Below are 22,281 nucleotides of genomic sequence, written 5' to 3' on the forward strand. Positions count from 1 at the left end.
TGGTTGAATATCACCATTTCCCAACAGAGCACAGTATATTCAATCAAACAAGGAAGGAAACAAACCAAAAAGACCAGAAAAAGTAGATGTGACCAAAAGCACAAAAAAAGTAATAAGATCTACTATTCTGATAGAATTTTGTGGAGATTTCATGAATAAATAAATATATAAACATTCATGACATTTTTCTTCCGTTCACTAATAAGTTCATCCCTCTTTGGCTAAAAACACAAATATTTCTCTGGGTCATGTGGTCAAAAGTGATTTAGCGATTAAGGTCTCTTTTGATGTAGTGGAGCAGCGCTGTTACCAAACAAGGAAGAAGGAGATTCATGGGTCACATTCCACATCCTAAAAAAAATCTCAGCCTTGAATTGCTTTGCCCCACAGACAGCAGGACAATTTGCTACTTGTACATTACCATTATTCCCATTTCCTGTAAAATGTCTGTGCTAAAAATGTACTGGCTGTGACACAACATACTGGAACTTAATGTGCTGTGATAGCTTTGCGACAGAGATAGCAGTCATTTGCTCTGCTGCTTATCCTGTATAGAGTAAAGTGAAAAGAAAACAGTACAGTGTTATTTTTTTAGTCAATCCCATTTCTTGCCGCAACTTTTCAATTCATCTGTATCAAAAAAAAAATTTCTTAATACAAATATCTTGTAATTTTTGCTACCGTTCGGATCCCCTTACAAAGACTCAGACAGCTTTTTATTCATGTATTTACATTTTTAAACTGGTGCCTATAGAGCATTGTGTTTGAAAATGAAAATTCAAATGAAGTTCGCTATTTCATTTTAAAATGAGTAGAAATTGCATTAGAATTTTAGTTGTGACCTACATATTTCTTGTTCAAATGGAAGATGAGGCTGCATTGTTTATATTGCATTTACATTTAAATATTGTCCACTCTACAGCATTTTAAGTCTTTGAAAATGAAAAGTCAAATGGAATTTGAATTTAAATTCTGATATTGTTATTAAAATGCATTATCATTTTAATGTAGTCATACAATGCCCATACAAGGATGTGTAAATGAAAAAATTTAATTTGGACTCGAAAAACACATACATTTGTGGAAAATGATAATACTACTACATTTTCATTTTCACATTTACATTATCATTTGAATTAAGTGCCCCATAGGCTTCCATAGGGGCCATTGTTTGCACCATCATGTGCACAACTGTGTACCACTTCTATTGTATGTTTGGTCTGGATTAATCTCCTCCTGTTGCCTCCTAATGGATGTCCCTGCTATCCCTCGCAGTGCAGGTCTGATAGGATTAATTGAGCCATTACTTAATTACAGGCCAGAAAAAAAAGCTGAAAATCTATGAAGAGGATTTACAGCTTTAACAATAAATCCAGGACAGAATTCTGAAGCAGATCTTTTCTTCTTTTTTTGCATAAATACTTTCCCCTAACAGGCTCATTAGCAAGTAAATGATGGAAAGAGCTGGTAATGCGGTTAATTCTGCCAACTCTGTTTAAGCAACCACAGCTGTTTTCTCTACTGCTGATATGGAACATCACAATAACTACTCAGTATGCGAACATGGTGTGTGCAGAGATGGGCAAAAGGACATCAATATATGTGCAGTTGTTAATTGCAAATCTTTTGCAAAAATTAGATGAAATAAATGTCTAATGATTTGTGTTTAACATTATGTTTCATTGCAATATTTGTACATTGCAAATAAATACTACTTTAAAGATATTAGTTCTACCATGGTTTTGACATGTTCATTTTTTTATGAAATTTCGCAAACTTTCGCAAAAATTAAAATAGGCCTTTTTCATGGAAGATATTTTAAAAATTCTCAGAATTGAAAGCACAAGTGTAAATAATAAGATTTGTGATGGCTGACTTCCATTTAGCAGCACACCCGTAGATTACACCCGTAGATTAAACAATATTTTATATATATTCATATCTATGAGCACACCCACACAAAGTGCAGATGGGTCTTAAGGATAGAAACCTTGGGCCAGATATAGTTTTGGCTTTTACTGTAACTGTATTCAAGTGTGGAAGTCCGTAATTTTTTTTAATGTCCACAGTGTCTCTCAGCCCTACAATAAGAGTAATAGAATATGAAAAGTGTAAAAAATGGATGGATAGATCAATAGAGATGATGCCCTCTACTGGCTGCCTTCAGAACAACTTGAAACTCCATCTACTTTAAGGATGGCAATGTGTTTCAAAACACAACAATGGCGAATGGATACATATCCCATGAATTTGACCTAACAGTACAAATTCAGCTGCAATAGCTGGGAGCGCTAACACCGGAGCATCTAAAGTGACACATCAAGCACACAGCTCGTCCCAAAACTGTCAATACTCTCTGTACCCTGTGTTCTCGCCAAGATAAACAAGCATGCTATCCACCAGAATACAACGATCACTATGTTATGCTCCCATGTTTGCTTGTTTTTTGGTTTGTTTAGGTGTCCCTTATGTGGAAGCTATGGAAAGTAAAATCTGATTATGGCAATTTCTTTTTCTTTTTATTGGGGTACCTAGGTCCACATAATGTTCAGGTGGAATTTATGTATTGCAGATTGTTCTGTTCTAACCTTTTATAGGCTGAACTACGTTTCATTCACAGCTCCTGCCTAATGATGCCTGAAGACATTATCGTTGACTATGGACCAGAACTTCCGGTGAATTTTGTGGGACAGTTGATACTGGACTGAATTGTCATTGGGATTCATGAATCATGCTTATAGGGTACTTTCTAAACATATTGTGTTTTTTCATGATATGAGGCAGATACGATACAGGACTAATTGGCGATTTTTTAAGATATAGTTTATGGTATTGTTTTACTGTCATTGATTTCTTTATATGGTAAATGTGTTGCTCTTAGTAGTGTATCCAACTCCTCTACTTTTGTGGTCTTGGGATATTTACTTGGGGCATTTAGTTCAAACTAAGAGAACTATTTCTTTGAAAAGGTTAGATGAATTGCAAGGTGTAGTCAAAAAGACAACAATGAAATAAATAATTGGCAAAGAAACAAAGAACAATTATTATAAGAAGACACTGCTACGTGATAACAACTTCATTCTTTGAACACAACGTCAAGACTCCACATGTGTATTTTCTCACAGAACACCTGATAGTGTTAACCTCAATGGTTCAAAGACATCTTCATGTGACACAGTCTGAGCCAGCTGGCATATCCACTAGTTGACTGGCATCACATCCTTTTGATGATGCTCTTAGTCTCGGTCATGTCACTTTTCATTGTTCCCTACATACTCTTTGCCTCTGTACACACTCTCATTTCACTTTCTCATAGTCCATTGTGTTCTTGTTCAGTTTTCTTCTCTCACCAGCTCTTTATCTTCGTTTTTTTTTTTTCTACATTGGTTATGACTCTTCGTCCCTTCTGCTCTTCTGGTGATCATTCTGACAGACATCGCATCAGCATCCAGCTACGCAACATTTCATCAGCCACAACACCACTTATCAATCCACTCAGCAGTCACACAGGAGAGGCCTGGCTTACCAACATCAGTGAAGGGTATTGAGATGGATGAAGTGCAGTTATATTAGAAATGTGTTTCAAAGAAAGTACTATCAGCAATTGTGTTTGGAAGACACGTGGGAAACACGTTGCATACCGAGCGCAAGTCGCTCTGCCTTCGCTCCATGCCCCGATAAGGAAAAGCAGAGAGGTGTATGAGGTTATGAGCTCCAAGAGTCAGATTAGATGTTTCAGCATCAGGGCTGCGTTACTAATGGATCATACTTTATGTAGTATGAATACTCACATACATATAGCCTAGTGGAAACAACAGCCATAGCAGCTCTATCAGGTTGTACTAGAGCATAGATGTGCTACTATATAAGCTAAATGCTAATGTTAGTATGCTAAAATTGGCACAATGACAATGCCAAATTGCTGATGTTTAGCAGGTATGATGTTTACCATCTTACTACCATCTTAGTTTAGTATGTTAGCATGCTAACATTTGCTAATTAGCTTGGACGCAAAGTAAAGCTGAGGATGTTGAGAATGTCATACATTTGTGCAACTATTTGGTCATAAACTAAATTACTGGACACATTGAAATTTTGGCCTTGATGATTATCAGTTGTCGCAGTTGTTACAGTTCATCCTAAAAGGGACATGAATGTCTCACCAAATATCATGGCAATCCATTCAGGAATTGTTGAGACATTTCACATAAAACCGAATGGAGGCACTAGAGGAAAAGTCATGGGATCATCAAAGTTATTAGACTATACCCTGGGAACCATGAATGTCTGTATCAAATGTAAAGGCAGTCCAGTATTTGTTGAGATATGTCTTTGTGCAACAGTGTGTATCCCTGATATATTGGGGATGTTTAAAAGCATGTGTGGAATTTTGTAAAAGATTACATCTGGCAGATAGTAAAATGTTTGGTTATAACTTTTTTTATCAAGCAAACAATTTGAAGTTATTGCAAGATGGATTTCATTTTAAATGAAAATATAATTGGCATGTAAGAGTCCTTGAGTCTGACACATTTGCTGTTTTAGAGAATTAAGTTTTATCACCTAGTGTAGCTTCGCACTACAGGAAATTGCACAAGGGTGAGATAGGCAGATAAATTAGCGCTCTGGTTGCCTAAAAGCATCCTCATCTCCTACTGTTGTAATTACAGTGTTTGACTCATTATACAACTACAGCCTCTGTTGGTGTGAGCTGCCCCTGAATGTGCAACAGCTGCTGACTCCTCACCTGAAGAGAGAAAAACAGCAAGGCTTGCCATACTGTGCTGTGCATATGTGCTGAATGTGAAATATTGTCACTAGTTTGAAAGTTATGTCAGCTTGAAAACCTATTTTACATAGACAACAAAGTCTGTCTCTGCTTTACATGCAAGTGGTTTTAGCTATGCCACTTAGTTTCTGTTTTTTTTTGGACATGACTTTGAGAAGTTTTTAATTTTTTGTCTGCATGCATTGATGATTTTTGGCCACTTGAGGGCAGAAATAATCTGAAAAATACAAATCCCACATACTATCACTCTGTTTTGGTGAGAGAAATATGTCTCGCTAGCTGTTTACCTTTCTTCATCAGCTACTTTGTCTGTCTGTACATTGGTGCTGGGCAGCCGCGCATATTAGAGTTTTTTCAGCAGCTGTGCCTGTTGTCACTGGAAACAGGGATTTATGAGAATGGAATTTGGGGCATATAAAACCAAAACAATGAGCTAAAAGAGGCTAAAAGGCTATGTAGCACTGCAGAGTCTGGTGATAATTCTCTCTAACTTCGTCACTATGAGCGACCATTTATGTATAATCAGATACATTGTTATTATAGACAATATTGATAAGTGGAGCTTTAAAACAACCACTACAGGCAGACCACTGGTAGACTCTGTCAGTAACATTAATACCAACTCTGTAGACTATTAAACAAGCTAGGTCAGCAAATGTATTTGTGAGATCTAATACAATACAGACAAATAGATGTACGACAAATATTACAGAAGACTGATTTGCCTCCTGTCTCTGGCCCCAGTCTCACCCTTTCAAACATCCTTAGCACAATTGAGTTACCAGTAATTGAACACTATTACAAAACAGTGGTTGCCTTAAACACACATTTACAGTAGAATACATAAAGTTACATCATTTATTAGATGATATTAATGGTTGTTTGAGTCTGTCATCCATCAGTTGGTCTTTTTTAGGCTGCTGTTGCAAAATGTTATTTACATTTCACTTAATTCAATTGATAAGAAGTATAGAAATAACCACACCAGTAGGATTCATGGCCAGCATTTCATCTCAATATACTTGTCATTCATATTGTGTTGCTGTTATGCAGCTTTGGTTTATCTTCTGTCAGCAACAGATGTTCCCGACATAAACAGGAAATAAACAGTTGTATAATGTTAATTTTTAGAAATTATCTTCATTTTGAAAGATTCACTGAAGTCATATGCATTGTCACGCTGTGAAGATTCCCATAATCATGTCTAGACAGGTAATGATGACGTCAACTTGTATAAGCTACAGGAGAAGTTAGCCTATGACCCTTATCTTGACCATCTCTGCTATTCTGTCCTTCACTGTCATTTATTATTCTGTTATCCTTCATGTTCTCTCTTCCACCATTTGTATCTGTTCTGTCATGTCAGCTTTTCCCCAACATCCGTCATAACAATGCAGTGCCAGCTTTTATGTAAAAATGAAGATCCATGAGTGACACTGGCACTTTCACTCGACTGTGTTGTCTCTTTTTGATTGATAGAGCACAGCAGGAAGGCAGAGGCCAGGGAGAGCTTTGGGTTAGATGAACTGCAATTTGTATTTTGGTGGTTGAGTGATGGTTCGTTGACAGAATTCAGCATTTTGTTCTTTTTCGCTCCATTGTAAGGTAGTGATTGACCCTTGCATTGGAATGAATGCAGTGGAAAGGAGACTAATAGAAAATGTAACACTACATCACTACGACACTACCACATCAGCAGCATTGTTTTTCTCACAGATTTGCTTAGACATTTCACCTGGTCAGCTCTCAGACATCAAAGCAAGGCTGAAATATAAGTGGAAGTGGCATGATGTCATTGCCAGACAATGCCCTCATGCACTCATATGCCATCCACTCATTCAGCACCACTGTGCCACTTTAACATTGGCCAGACGAGTGAACCTCAGTATCAGCTGTTCCAAATGTGGATCTCTTTGGAAAGCATCAGTGGAAATATGTGAGCGAGTGCCACTGCTCAGATAAAAGAGTTATTTTCTCACAAGATCCATGTTCCAGCCTGTGCTCCTTTTATTGTGGGCTATTCTAAGTGAAGGCAGGAGGGGTGGTGGTAGTATATGTTAGGGTTTGGATATTAGATAATTGCAGGCATGATGTGGATGAGGATAGGCAGCCGTGGCCATAACAGCTTGACACATGCTTGATTATGTCACACCCTCTAAGATAAGGTTCATGTTGCTATCCTAAAAGGGAACTACTATAATGGAAAGCATTATTGCACATTTGCATCTGAAGTTCTGGCACAGGTAGGGATACTTTGTGTGGATTGTAATGTAGTGCTTTGTTGACCATGGCCAGCTTCAGTATAGCTTTTATCCGAGGCCAGCTTTTGGATCTTCAACTCACGTCAACACTTGACTCCGCTAGATGAATTGTGCACACTGGTGGCTCCTCTATTACCTATGCTTAAAGCCCGTTCTGGGCTCTCAGAGGGGGTTGGTACAAATTCCTGTGACTATATGTAGTGACACAGTCCAGGAGTCCTTGCTATCTTGGTTGTCTATTTAGCTACACTAGTGGCATGGCTCTATGGATGTTAATGTTAATGTCAGTGGTCAGTCAGTTGGTCCGTTGTTTGTTCTTCACTTTGGTCCAGACTGAATTATTTAACTATTGGATGGTTTTACCATTATATTTTATAAAGACATTCATGGCCCAGAGAGGTTGAAGCCTAACTACTTCTGTCCCCTTACTTTTACTCTAGCGCCACCATGAGGGTACATTTTTTTTCTTTAATGTCTTTGCAATCAGGGGTGGATCTAGCTTTCCACAGTAGCCCCCCCCCCCCCCCAACCCCCACCACCATCACCACCAACTTAAATTAACATAATTCTTATCAGCCATAGCTGTACATTGTGTTATGTGATAATTGGCAAATGTTAGCATAACTGGCGTGAATGTGCAGTAGTAAACATTAACCTGCTTATTATCAGCATGGTAGCATTGTCATTGTGAGCATGTTAGCACACTGCCTAAGTACAGCCTCCCAGAGAAGCTTGCATGGCTGTATACACTTTCACTCAGCTGAATACACAATCACTGTTGTTATGCACATAAAACAGTGTGAAAATAGACGGGTTCTGGTTACGCGCATTTATAGCGCAGTGAAATGCAAGCTGTTACACAGCCTATGTAGACAGCTGTATTGATGAAAATAGAAGCAAATCTGTTCCTCTGAGATGGATGACGGAAAAACACTGCTGAAACACCTCCCGTGTAGACATGCCATTAGTCTTGTTCTGTAATGCATTGTAACGTCTTAAGCTCCACACTAGCAGGCCTGCACCTGTATAACCAATGGACCACTGCATACCAGACATAATGTATCGTCATCATCCTCCCTGGCCCCGTCATAATGGATTGCTAAGAGTATTCCTGTGGATAACATACCACCTATAAAAAGGCACCTACTTGACAACAGTGAGATTCAGTAAGGGCTGCCTATGAGCTAGTGGTAAAAGACGAAACACATGCATGCACACACACACACACACACACACACAGATGTGGTCTCGCTGACACTTCAGAAAGGTCAGCTATCAATAACGGTCTAAATTTGTACACCTTTAATGTTGACAGAAGAAAGGGCTCTTTATGCATGTGTGGACAACAAAATAACACTGCAGCTTTAAAAACGGTTGATTAGTTATTTGTTGTCAATGTAACTTTAAGTATTATTATTATTATACTATATAAAATATTTTTTCAGCAAACAATGTTGTTTATCAATTTCATTCCGTGCAAGTGGTTTCATTATTAGGATTTACATAAAGCAGTGCAAGTTATGCTGCTGTTTAGTTGATGATACGAGCTAGCTTTGCATAATCGCAAAGCTATTAGGAATACGAATAGGTGAACAAGAGTTGACACTATTGCGTAAAGTCAAAAGGGATTGTATTTGTCAGACTTATTTACATAAGAATGGATGCATACCATAACTGACATTTTCATATAGTAAAAGGGTTACATCTTTGCTCTGTGTATGATTCCATATCAACTCACTAGACCATTAACAGCCCTTAAGGTTTTAAGAATTCATGAGCAATAGCGCTATTGATCTGCTTTTTTTTTTACTCCAAGTCTGCAGATCTATGTCTCTGATGTTCCACGGAGACTTGTATTAATTATTGCAAAATGGATAGATATATTTTGTTGTTGTTTCTGCTACAACAAAATCGACACATATGACTCATACAATTTCATTTGAAACATGCAAAACAATGCATTGAATGTGAAAAGGACATGTTTTCTACCATGCTCACAGGATACCCAGTATTGAATATAAAGGGCTACCATCCCGTCTGTAAATAATTTAACAGCTTGGCGTGTTTGTGTGTGTGACAGAGAGGGAGAATTCCTGAGTTAAGCCATCAAAAATCAAGACACGGTCCAGTTGCTTTGCTTAATGAAGACAGAGTTGAAACAAATAGAGTATTGTTACAGGGCAACACTTAAAGAGACAATCCATAATTCAACTTCTGGTGTTTACCCAGCAAGGGCTGAACTCCTCACAGCAAAAATGTCAGTTTTAATTTAAAATGTGTGTTTAAAACCAACACCTTGCCAGTGATGATATACATCCACACCTATCAGAGTTTAACACGTTCCGATCATTGCAGGATTTCGCTGCCACAAAATGATGTCAGCTCTCTGTCAACAACTGAAAAATCAACACTTGCATTGTTAACACTGAAACATGTGTTGTGTGCATGCACCACAATGATTAATGGTTGGTACTAAGCTAGCTAGAGAAACTAATTTATCCAAAACAACTCACAGCAATGTAGTTGTAGGCTGCAATTTTTAATCCTATCCTATTATTAAATCATATGAAAATCAAATTTTTTTTTGCTGATTGTCTCTGCAAAAATCTGCAAGGAACTCAAGCAATAACTTACCTTCTACAAACAAAATAATAAACTTGAGTAGTAGTAGCTATATAGGCCAAATATTCTTGTTTAACCTAAATACGCTCTAGATAATCTCTCAGTTTAGCCTAAATTTTAATTATCTTCATACACTGTAGACGTGCAAGCTATGTGTAGGCTATGCTTAGTTTGGCCCATATGCAGGTTTACTTGAGGTTTCTCTTTTCCAATTCTTTGCAAGAATTTGTAATCCAATCCTCAAAACACAAGCCTACGTCAAACGGACGTCAAGCTATAACTTACTTGTCATTTATTAATAGCTCAACATATGCCTTCAAACATTTTGATGACAACATGGTATGCTGCCAGGGAAACTATACATATTTTGGCACAGCTCTAGCTTTATTTCCAGCATGGGTCGGTGGATGATTTAATAATCCTGACTGTATTATGATCATGTTCTAGCCATTAACACACAGCATGTAGCTAGCCTCCATAAACTTTTCTACTGCAAGTTGCAAAGTGGCACTTTACTATTAGCAGTGAACTGCACAGACAGGCCTCCTGTGTGTCCTCTTCGCGAGCAGTGATTGAACTGCGGGCGTTGCCATGGCTACACGACGACCCAATGAGAAGCTCGCGGTAGACTGTTGCTGAATGAAAATAACAGAGGCCATTTTGCGCACGGTATCATTCAATAATAATAAAAGTGGGAACAGGAGGAGGCAGGTTCAATCCATTTTTGGAAAGACGCGAATACTGCTGGAGAGCCGGTAGAGTTGTGTTGTGTGGTGTGGGACCGCGGTGCGAGTGCGAGTGCGACTTGACGCTTGTAGTTAAAGAGAAGACATGCCGCGTCGCCTCTTCCTTAGCTAGATGTTTGTGTCGTGAAGAAAGGTGGACAGACAGGGCAGCTTCACCGCATTGCTATCTGAGCGTGTGACCCCCCGAGAGAGGGAGTTGCCTTCAGTTAGCTGACCGACACCGGCAACATCCATGCGCGTTGAAAACAGGTGTACGGTTTCATCACACGGACACAGCGCACTAGCTCCCGAGCCGCTGTAGCTCACTGCGTTTGTGTTTGTGTGTGTGTCTACTCCGAGAAGGACTTCAGTCATTAACACATGGAAGAGGCTGATAACCTGACGATATGGTGCGGATTTAGTCGAGTGAGGCGACACTCGTTTTAAGGTAGGTACACACGCCGTATCAGCAGTGTTGTTGTCAAGGGACTATTATCTTTCCCTCCGCGCCGCTTTTAGCAGCTGCAGAGGATCCAACCCGAGCTGTATTTTGTGCTTTGATGAGTTAATCGGGCTATTTTTAGTGTTTTACGTGCGTTACAAGCAACAATGAACATGTAGTTGTAATCGTCGAGTAGGACAAAAAAATTCAGCTCATAGGATGCGGTAAGGTCGCCTCTGTTTGCACTAAAGTGCATTCCAGTGGGTTGCTGTTTCCAGTGCATTAAAGGGAGATGCGGCCAGGGATGGGAGAATGTTAAATACTCAAACCACAACATGTAAGCTGTGGAAATCTAGCTTAACATTAGTAAAAGGCTAAAGACAGTCCGCACGAGAGACGTAGGCTATAATAACAAACACGCTGCTTGATAGCAATAAGCGTGAATTGAGATATCCATATTTAACCTACATCCCAAATGCTTAGGATAATCTCTATTGTTTGCTTGCACTTCTACAGCGCAGTACATCATTTTTTGTGTAATAATGAAAACACTGTTTATACAATGACCTTAGTTTGGTCTGTTATGCAGGTTTATCTTTACCAATTAGACAACAGGACTCTGAGTTTTGTATTGGACCCTGTGGAGTTACTTATTTATCAAAACTAACCCACCATTAGATCTACATCTGCTTGTTGCATTCGCCTGCCATTCAATATTTAAAGGTGCCCTGCCACACGTATTTCATTACTTTGCGGTAATGTCTGAAGTTCTACCATGGACTCTGTAAAAAAAAAATTTTGTGGAAAAAATGCCTTGGTTACTTTGTTTCAAGCCATTTTAGCGTGGTATAGAAAGTCTGCAGGAAGACTCAGCTCGATTTGTGCCAGTTCTCATTAATATTCAATGAGCTAAGCTGCTTGACTCTGATTGGCTAACAGCTAGCCTTTACCCAGCACAACTGGTCGAGCTCATGAATAGTAATGAGCTCAGGCAACATGATGTCAGACTGACCAGCTTTTGTAATTGGCCTGATTTTTCCGCTTATTTCTTTTCAGTGGCTAGAGCTGACAGAGGAGGTAGCAGTTGATTTTCACATACACAACATAACTCAAACACATATGGACCTAACCTATTTCAAATAATGCAAGTAAAAACGGATATGTGTGGCAGGGCACTTGTCAGTCTCTTATCGAGAGAGCTTGGATAAATAGTCCTGAATAATAGGCTACTGCATTAGTGCATTTTATGTCATATTTTAAGACTGAGGTGTTGGCCATGTCATATCCTAGATTTGACAGAAAGCAGTAAGGTATAGTCAGCCCCTGTGTTTATTTGGCGCTGCTTGCTAACTGATATAAAGAGATGATGTAATGAGGAAAAGAAAAAAGGCCAGCAGTGTTGGATGGCAGCTGTGAGTCCAATTTGAATGCTGGGTGAACAGTGAGTGGGGATGTGTCCACGATGCTCACGGTGTAACACTATCACTCCGGGAACCTCATACCACTCCCAGTGTGGCCTACCTGGCGTGCGTGTGTGCGTGTGCGTGTGCGTGTGCGTGTGCGTGTGTGTGTGTGTGTGTGTGTGTGTGTGTGTGTGTGTGTGTGTGTGTGCTTTACTGGATGGTATCTTTGATGTAGTATTCTATGTATTTTTATGACTGCATACTTGTGTTTAGGGGAGAGGAAGCGACACAGATGCAATATGATGAGCAACAGTTGGCTGCTATCTGTCTCATGAGGGCCCGCTGCGCCAATAAACAGCCTCTCATAGAAGCTTAAATATACACACTTAATGGGGCGATCATAGCTTTTTGACTTGATTGATAGCCAATGAGCCAGAAAGTATGTCTCTGTTACATTTGCCAGGTGTGTGTGTGTGTGTGTGTGTGTGTGTGGGGCTGAGAGAAGGAAAGGGGATCAAGGCAGGTCATTAGGGAATAGGAGACTGATACATTTTCTCCTTTTTTAGATCCGCTCCCGGGTTTAAGTGATTTTGAGTAAGTGACGCTTACTAATGTGTACATGTACAGTTCTCCTGCTTTTTATAACCTGCCACTTACTTAACGGGGTATGGCAGAAGCTGATAATGAATTACGTGTTGAAACTGTACGGGCGAGACCATGTCGACACGGCCACTGTAGTCCAGGGCGGCTCATAGGTCAAAGTGTCGGTGCGTTTGAGGGTGAGCGTGTGTCAGTCGCTATAAAAATAGTTTGCTCTGGTACTTTAATGAGATCATTCCTAAGCTGCTGCTGCTGTGTCATGTTGGTTTCAATTGTTTTTATAAATCATTCCTGCACATGCACAACTTCATATCAAAGTCACATTTTAGTTTTTAAATGCACAAAGGATCATGTGATCCAGAACTGTAAAATCACATCCGTCAAACCTTTGGTGGTGTTCGTTCAGGTGCTGATGAAGATCCTGTCTGTCGTCTTTCCTAAAGTCTCATGTGGGTTAAAGGATAATGCATGAAGTAAGTAGATAATAAAAACAATACTTTATTGGTCTCCTCGGACTTTCCTGATTCTGGCCCCGAGGTTACATCATTAGCACCTGTCAGTTGTCACCTTCTCGCCATACCTCGGTGATCCTCGGCACGTGATCAGAAATTTCTGGGGGCCAGCTGCCGTTTGATCAAGTCTGCTGTCACACCAATCGCTGTAGTGTGCCAAAACCACAAGGTCTGAAGCTTGGGGGGGGGGGTTGATGGACACGGTTGCAGAAGTGCTACTTATCATTGGAGCTATATCTGCGCACGTGTAGCTGGGATTTTTACATTACCGCTTCATCATTGGCACGATTACAGTGGACATAGATAGTGTTGATCCAGGACATCTCCACTAAGGCCATCCATGTTTGATTTAAAGGTTGGCAACACGTTGACCCTTGACTGAGCGTGTTCATGAGTTTAGTATTTAATTTTTGCAGATGTATATGTTATATGCTTAAACCACTTGACCTAGTTAAACTAACAAATTGGTTTTGTCTACTTGCAATAATGGGTTTATTTAAGATGTAGACCGACGCAAGTGATTGTTTTTAGTTATTGGCATTCCATCCTAAGAAATGCTTTGGACTAAGTAAGGTGATGTGGCCTTACTGCTTTATGTAAGTAAATTGAAATTACGCAGGAAAAAAACTCAACAGGAGGCAACCTCACTAACTGTAATAGTCACGGTTGGAATATCTGTTTTTTTGGAGAAAAATAAGTCAGCAATCATATAAGCATTCCCTTGTTACCCATGACGCTACATTACCATTTCTTTTGTAGTGAGTGCTGAACTCTTCCTGAACCCTACTACACAGCAATCTGTTAGTTGCTGATTTTTGTGCCTGTTTTTGTTTATTGTCGTATGGGTGTGTAGGGCGTACTGTAGGTGGAAGTGATCCAAATAGCATATTGCACAGTAGCTGCCTGACTGGTTGGTTTTAGGTATCCAGGCTCTAAATATGAGATGCTAATAGCAGTAGTTACATCATCATTCTAGGAATAGCGGGGAGTCTGGGGTCTGGAGGTGCCTCTGGTTGACCTCTCCGCAGTGTATATTCAGCCTGTGTGTGTGGTCATTTCCAAATATACATTCCCATATGGATTACACAGCAGTTTGATTATTAATGACACAGGTGAGTGGACACATAATTAGTCTGTATATATTTACAGCCTGATATGACACTGACTGCACATGGTTATTAGTGATTAAAAAATAGAAAGAGCCAGTGTGTCTGCTTCTCCATGTTTACGCATATGTGCATTTGCAAATCTCTGAGCAAACCCTCGCAGGCAATCAAAGTGTCGGCAACAGAAAATGAAAGAGTCTCATGTGAGAACAATTTGACACCCCTGTCCGTTTCCGTGCGGAGTAGTCCACTTGACATAGCCCCGCACTGACGACATTGGCTGCTGTGTGACATTAAAGCCCCAGAGGAGAGATGGGCGAGAGGAGGCTCTCTAACGCCCCTTTCTGTCTGCTCTCTCCTACTGACATCCTAACCCTAGTTCATTCACCCATGCATATCTAGTCAGAGGTGTACCTACCTGATGCATTTTAAACCATACAATTACAATGTGCATGACCGTGTTGGTGTTTTTAAAGTATGTGAATGTGTGTATAGATATAGTGTGTCTTTGTGTGTGTGTGTGTGTGTGTGTGTGTGTGTGTGTGTGTGTGTGTGTGTGTGTGTGTGTGTGTGTGTGTGTGCGCGTGCACTGTGTGGTATGCATGCATGCAAACGTGTGTGCGTGTGGTAAAATAGAGATAGTCAACCCTGTCACTTAGCCCCCACCCATCTCCACTTGGGGGTAACTTTCCAGTCTCATAGACGAGCATGCCTGAGTCTGAAAATAGCCGTATCTGATCACTGCTTCACCCAAACAGGGAACTCTCTTTCCCCGTCACTCCCACTCTTTGGCTCTCTAACTTTCTCCTCGTTCTGTTGTCTCTGTGCTTCCCAGGCATTAAACGGGGTACGATCTGGGAATAAGGCTTGACCGGGAGGAGAGGCTTATGCTGGAGCGGAGGGAAGAAGACGAAAAAGCAAATCAGAATATAAGAAGAGGAAGAGGGCAGGCACTTGGGCTCACGCCTCACCTATACCTGACTCTTCTTAGCAAGTCTCCAGTCTTTTGGTTTTATGACGGTAAGAGTTGAATTTCCTCTGCTTGATGGACTGTTGCACCTGCTCTCTGCCGGTTGAGAGGCTTTTGGTAAATGTCACGAAAGATATTCGGATGAAAGGGTTGCATCCCAACGGGAAATAACGTGCTCATGTGCATTTTCATGCCAAAACACACTATTTATTGAATTCCAGTTTTTGAAAGTAGATTGAAGATTTAAATAATGGATTAGCATATACAGGTTTAATTTACCTTCCTCACTCCTGAAAGAGATTTACTGTGTTTCAACACACACACTAACAGATCACATATTGCTGTCTACTCCTTTTTGTGATATGTCTACATTTCCAAAACACATTGTTGCTTTAAAGGGATTGCAAATTAAAGAGGTCTGAATAGATTTTACAACCCAAACACCAAAAGGGAATTGTTTTTTTTTTTATCTGCTCTGCCAAAACCACCAATTATAGACCGAGAGTAGAACTTTTTTCTTTTGTGACAGTGGACAGGGGGAAGTGGTGTCAAATAAAACGCCGGTTGCTACCGCTGTCACCTCAGAAATAGAATCAGCAAAGATTACAGCTTTGTGGATAGAAAAGTTGTATACATCAACCCTAGATGGATTAATTTAGAAAATGTATAAAAGTGACTTTTATTTTCAAGTAAAAAGGAAATGTATATACAACAGAAATTCACACGTTCAACTAAATCTTATATTTTTGTGTTTTGATGGACTAAATGTGGAGAAAAGTCGTGATTCAATCCCCAAAAACTTCCTGTCCTCTTTCCCTTTTACCTCTTACCTTCCATTTATTTGGCCCCGGAATCCTATTTTCTTCCCTCTGTCCCAACATACTTCCATCTCTTGTTACACCCTTTTTCATGGTTTCTTCTTTCCCACTCAACAAAAGCCATGCTCCAATCCCTCCATTAGGCCAGTCTCGGAGGTGTTGTGGAATGTCACCTTGACCCTTGGGTACACAGTAAGGGGTGGTTCCCAGCCTCTATTCGTAGCACTGGTTCGCTTGGTTCCCTTTCTGCCCGACCTGACATACAGGGAGGCACTTTGTCTGTTAACACAGGGCGCCCCATTTTTCCATGGCAAATGTGACATTATTAATGCACAAATAATGATTAATTCCAGTCCCACTAAAGCCTTATTTGTTTGCAGCGCTCCCGTAAAAGCTTTTTGGTCAGCCATAAGCTACATTATTTGGGACAGAGATGGCTTGATTGCTTATTGATTATTGATCTGTATAACATGTGATGTGGGTCTGGAGAGTATTTACTCTGTTGGGAGAGAGACCAAAATATTTTTTATTTATTCATATGTGTTCAATAAAGTACAGAATGTTTTGAGGTATGTGTCCTACAAATCCGGGAGCTTACCAGAGCTGTACAGAAATACTATTATTTCATGTTCAGCGGCTTGAAAAATGTAACTCCCTTGTTACGGTCACTCTGTTTTGCCCTCCCTATTCTCATTTCTTCTTTATACTGGGTATTTGTTTAAACCTGATGTATAAAAGGATAAAGATATTCAAAAATTGCCTTGACGGAATAACTGCAAACACAAAGCTCTTGAATTACAGTCTCATGTGATTGTGTGATGCTCTCAGTAAACGGGCATCTTTCTTTCTCCGTCTGAAATGAAAAGTACCTTTTAAAGATGACTAGGTATTTATACAAATATTTGAGAATATTTTGACTCCTACATTAGTTGCAGTATTGCCCGTTATCATTAACATCAACAAAGTTGTTGTCAGTGGAAAGAGGTTTTTGCTGCTACAATAATTGCAGTGTTGTTCAATGGCCATCATGGAAACCGAAGCCAAACAAAGAGTCTAAAAATTTTGAGTCTCTTGCATAGCGACTGAGATGTTATAACTCACTGTCAAACCTACGATGACTTAATATAAACATATAAACTGTCATCTCTCTGAGATACTTCCTGTGTATCCAATTGTGATGGTGAAGTTTATCATTTCTCTTTAACCACCTGGTGAATTGTAGGAATAAAAAATGTAAAATGACAATATTTCCTCATGCCTTTCACCCAGAGGACGTAAAGATTCCTCAGATGGATTTTCACGATGATCCGGACCACCTTAGAGGGTAAAAGGTCCTGCCTAATAGTAAATATAGCATCCCTGCTAATCAAGTTTCTCTTATCTCCATGCTCGACACTTAACACTGGTACCTGGGGAATCCAGACTATGTATGGAGAATGTAATCTTAGCCGCAGCTGATGGACATTCTGCTTTAGTGTACCCCTTGCGTCAAATGACAGACTACTTTCAAAATGTTTTGGTTTGTTTTTGTCGTTAGATTTAGAAAATGTTATACAAAATAGCATGCATAATCTTTAACAAACTGGGAAGATGTGCACGTAATTTACAGCTAATTGTTTCTCTAACCTATCAAATCTGTTTACACGATGGTTATATTGTTCTTCAGGCACTCATTCTTCTTTCTGTTGAGCTGCGTTTTGCACAGAACTAATTTCCTCACAAGAATGATTAATAATAAGCAGTGTTTACCTCTTTTATTCTCTAGATAATAGTGTTTACTATCTCGGTGTTTGAAGAAGCTAAGTCCTGCATTCTCCTGAATATCTTACAACAGATTAGACAGGCCTCTTAAATGCCAGATAGTGCCACATTCAGTCAATATCTTAGGCCTTATGAATTGGTACCAGATTGGATTCAAATTGATGACTAAAAGACAATTCTTAAAATTATTCAGACTTGTAAAGGGACTATCATTTAATTTAGGTATTCAGTTATGCTGGACTGGTTTATACTGTAGGGCAGTTAAATCCATATTTGTCATGACAATTATTTCTCAAAGGTATGAACCTGTAGCCTAGAAATCTAGACGCACCCTATCAGCAGCAAATGTAATTTGCAGCCAGGGTCAGTCTAGACTTGGAGTTAAGCTTTTCTTTGAGAAAAGAATGAAGAACGGCACTGAAGTCCTTCTTAAAAAAGGAAGATGTGTTCAGAGTTTGGCCGACCAGATACAGCAAAAGTTAAAATTTCGTTGCCCTGGTTGGTTGTAGTGTAGCCCCTCGGATTGAGCCCTGCCAATAGTGAGTTCCCAGACCCAACATCTTGACGTGGGTCTGGCTTGTCAGGCTAATGAACCTGATTTGGAAAACTCAAATTAAAAAGCCGACCCATTCGGTGTCATCTCCGACCTCTTCGCTGTCTTTTATGACCTTCTCTATGCTATGCTACCTACTTACTGTAGATCCTTTAGTCACTCGCTTTAGGTGGTAATTGTAGCATTTACTTACCATGGATCCCACCACCATCCCTCATTTAAGCATTTTAGGAAATTACCTAATTTGTTGCTTCGATGGAGCCTGCGCTTACTATTTTGTGAGCAGTGTAAAATGTAGTGGTTTGGTTTATCGTCACCTGAGAGCATTACAGGAAAAATCACATTTTAAACTGAAAGTGTTTGGGATTCCGAGGTGACCAACAGTTGTCCCTTCACTACACCAAAAAAAAAAAGCTGAAGCCATAAGTGGGGTCCGGCTATAACACTAAGTCAAAATGTCTAGTCAGGAAAAGCTCAAGCTTCATCTTCGTAATTGCTTTGGCGTTCAGCACGATGTAACCCCATGTCCCTCTGTTTGCGTATCCTGTCATTTCATTGCAACTCTGACATATATTATTCTGTTGTGATTGTCTCAGTTTGTAGCCTGGGGTTATATGGTGTTGTAATCACTAGTCTTATCACGGAGCTCTACATGTAGTGTACACATCTTGCAGAGGAGGAGATAAAACAGTGGCAGGTCTAGAGGTGTTGTTTACTGGCAATGCTGTGTCCCCAGACGACTTTAGCCAGACAGCTTACATAATACTACATGCTAATATTGGCCCCTTTTCTGTTTTCACTCCGTTTTTGCTTCTTCAGACTTATTCCTTTTGGTAATCTCTCATGCTCTCTGGGATGTATATCTTTTTATGTGTTTTTTATTTGCCATTTTTCTATGCTTGTCCATCATATCTTTTTTTTCTTTCTATCTCTCTCTTCCTCTCTGTGAACATCAGAGGAGTATACAGTGAACGCATCTTTAGTTCTGTAAAGAAATGGTAAGATAACCAACCCACGTATTGTCACATCCAATTTTTCCCCCGCCATAGCCCCGACTCACAGTACCGGGGCTTGTGTTGCATAATTGCATTAGTGCTCTCAGGCCGATGGCTCTGCTCGTTAGTGGGGTTGTGATGCAATCTGCAGAACACACGGGCCTCTGTTGTTAGCAGTATGGGCAGTGAGTGGGCACGCAGGGTCATTGTATTGACCTCCCCTATCCATTCATGCAGCCAGAGGGGGGTCTGCTAATGAATGGCAAGGTTGAACAAACAAGGCTGATAGCAGAGACTCTGTTGGACGTGGTTGTTGTTCAACTAGTGTCAGTAATGTGGTTGTAGAACAGTAACAGGGAGCTGATATATTATTCCTTATAAAATGGCCCGCGTCTAACCGGAAGTAGCTTTGCATTTGTGTGAACGGCTTAGCCTATTTGATTTGAACGATTAGTTTGTCACTGCGCTGTCAGAAAATATGTGTTTCTCATGTTTTAGTAATGCATTACATACAGTAAATTTAGTATTGGTTTGGATTTAAACCATGCTTTGGCTAAATACTCACGGTCTTTCTGACTGGCTGGAGAGCATGGCCTAAACTGTTGAGTAGTCAGGGTTATTCGCTGTTCTAAATTCAAATGCTGGCCACAAAGTTCCATGTAACCATGGCAGTATGCTGAAACAATACTGCAGCGACTCAATCATAAGAAAGCTAACTTTTATTTCATAACCTTTTCGCAAAACCTGTCCAAAACGATCCTCAAAAAATGTGGGAATGTTCTTGTTTAACATTTTTGACAAGTGGCCATTGTATAAGCAGGATAAGTGTGTGTGTGTGTGTGTGTGTGTGTGTGTGTGTGTGTGTGTGTGTGTGTGTGTGTGTGTGTGTGTGTGTGTGTGTGTGTGTGTGTGTGTGTGTGTGTGTGTGTGTGTGTGTGTGTGTGTGTGTGTGTGTGTGTGTGTGTGTGTGTGTGTGTGTGTGTGTGTGTGTGTAAGGATTTTTAACACTGAACCTAAGAAGTAGCCTCAGCAAGGATTTTGACACATGCATCCATGTTGTCTAAGTCCTTAAAAACACCTTGACGTGGATTAGAACTGAATTTCAAATTCTCACAGTTTTTATCACAGCATATTTGTTTACTGAATGATGAGACCATCATGGTGGAAAGCAGTTTTCTTGTTGACCTTTCCAGGGTAGGATTCGCTGTGACTTTTTTGGGCCTTGCCAAGGTCGACGAAACGAAACCGAGAAAATAACTTGGTTTAATTGATTTTCTTGCTTGTATGGAAATACTAGGGATGTACCGAATCCAGATTTTTGGGGTTTGGCTGAATACCAATACCAAAGATTCTGCCGAAACCGAATACCCAATCCTACTCCCATCCTCAGTCCATTAACACAGTAAACGCATAAATGAAGTAAACAATGTCCAGAGCAGTGTATTTTTCATTTTATTTTATTGTAGGGCTAGCAAAGCTGGTAATGGTCGTCTGGTTAACACAAGTTCTTAGCTGTGACTGTCCTTCCTTTGCCGTACATGAAGTTGCTGCATTTTGGCTGCTGTCTGTAGATCCCTTCATGCACAACTCGTATTCTTTCGGGTGTTTCGTACGCAAATGTTTTAACAGCGGCGATGTTGTGTATTGATTAAGGTCCTTCCCGCCATGAGACAAATCGGCATTGCAAATCGAACATGTAGTTCGACTTGAATGGCCTTCTTTTGACTGAAAGTACTGCCAGAAAACACTGTTTCTGTTCCCGAGTTCCATTTTCACTTTCTCACAGCCTACTGCATTGAACGGTCCACCTAGGACTGGGCAATATATTGATATTATATCGATATGAGACTGGATATCGTCTTAGATTTTGGATATCGTGATATGACATATGTGTTACCTGTCTCTGGTTTTAATGGCTGGATTACAGTAAAGTGATGTCATTTTTTGACTTACCAGACTGTTCTAGCGTTTCTATTATTTGCCTTTACCCACTTAGTCATTATATACACATTAATGATGATTATTTATCCAAAATCTCATTGTGTAAATATGTTTTTGTAAGCACCAATTTTCAACCCTACTATATTGCCGAAATATCGATATCGTGGTATTTGGTCAACGATATCGTGATATTAGATATTTTTTCCTTAATTCCCGTAATCAACGGCGGCGTCATTACGTCGACCAGCGTAGTGCAAGCGTAGGGTTCAGTTCGGTGGAAAAAAAATTCTAAGGTTCGGCTAAAACCAAACCCCGTCAAAAAGCCCAATATTCGGCCGAATCCTGGATTCGGTGCATCCCAAAGGAAATACCGATTCAGATGCTGAAATGGTCCTATGGTTGTATGCAATATCAACCTTCACTCTTTCTGAAGTTACTACAGCTTTGAGAAAAATCTGTATAGCCTCATTATTTATTAATGTATTGAGATGAATCGGTCCACTGTGCCATAAAGCTACGCTCCAGTAGGTTGGTTGGCTGTCGAGCCAATATTATTTTATTAACTTGTCCCAAAGGAGGTTTGGGAATGGGAGACAACAAGTGACAAGTTGTCTTACTTTGCACCAGCTGATGTAATGCTCTACTGCTGCTGCAGGGTTTACAAAAAGTATCAAGTTTCTTCTGCTTGTAGTGGCTTAAGTAAAGCATTATTTTCATCAAGACTGTTGAACCTAATTAAACGGCTTTAGTAGTATTAGTGATCATTCTTCTGTACTCTGATAT

The 22,281-nt window shown here is 39.9% G+C and overlaps 1 protein-coding gene across 8 annotated transcripts in view; it reads left to right on the forward strand.

Moving 5' to 3' along the window:
* Nucleotides 1–22,281, forward strand: part of sorbs2a (sorbin and SH3 domain containing 2a) — a 68,192-nt gene that overhangs the window by 3,579 nt on the left and 42,332 nt on the right. For 4 of the 8 annotated variants that reach the window (XM_028590931.1, XM_028590958.1, XM_028590985.1 and 1 more), the window contains exons 1-2: nucleotides 10,293–10,845; nucleotides 15,296–15,480. The gene's annotated coding sequence lies outside the window, so the exon portion shown is untranslated. Of the gene's footprint in view, nucleotides 1–10,291; nucleotides 10,846–15,295; nucleotides 15,481–22,281 lie in introns of those variants that run through there. The other 4 variants (XM_028590949.1, XM_028590995.1, XM_028590967.1 and 1 more) reach the window with 3 other exon arrangements.

This window comes from Perca flavescens, chromosome 2 (genome assembly GCF_004354835.1).
Source record: "Perca flavescens isolate YP-PL-M2 chromosome 2, PFLA_1.0, whole genome shotgun sequence".
Lineage (NCBI taxonomy): Eukaryota > Metazoa > Chordata > Actinopteri > Perciformes > Percidae > Perca > Perca flavescens.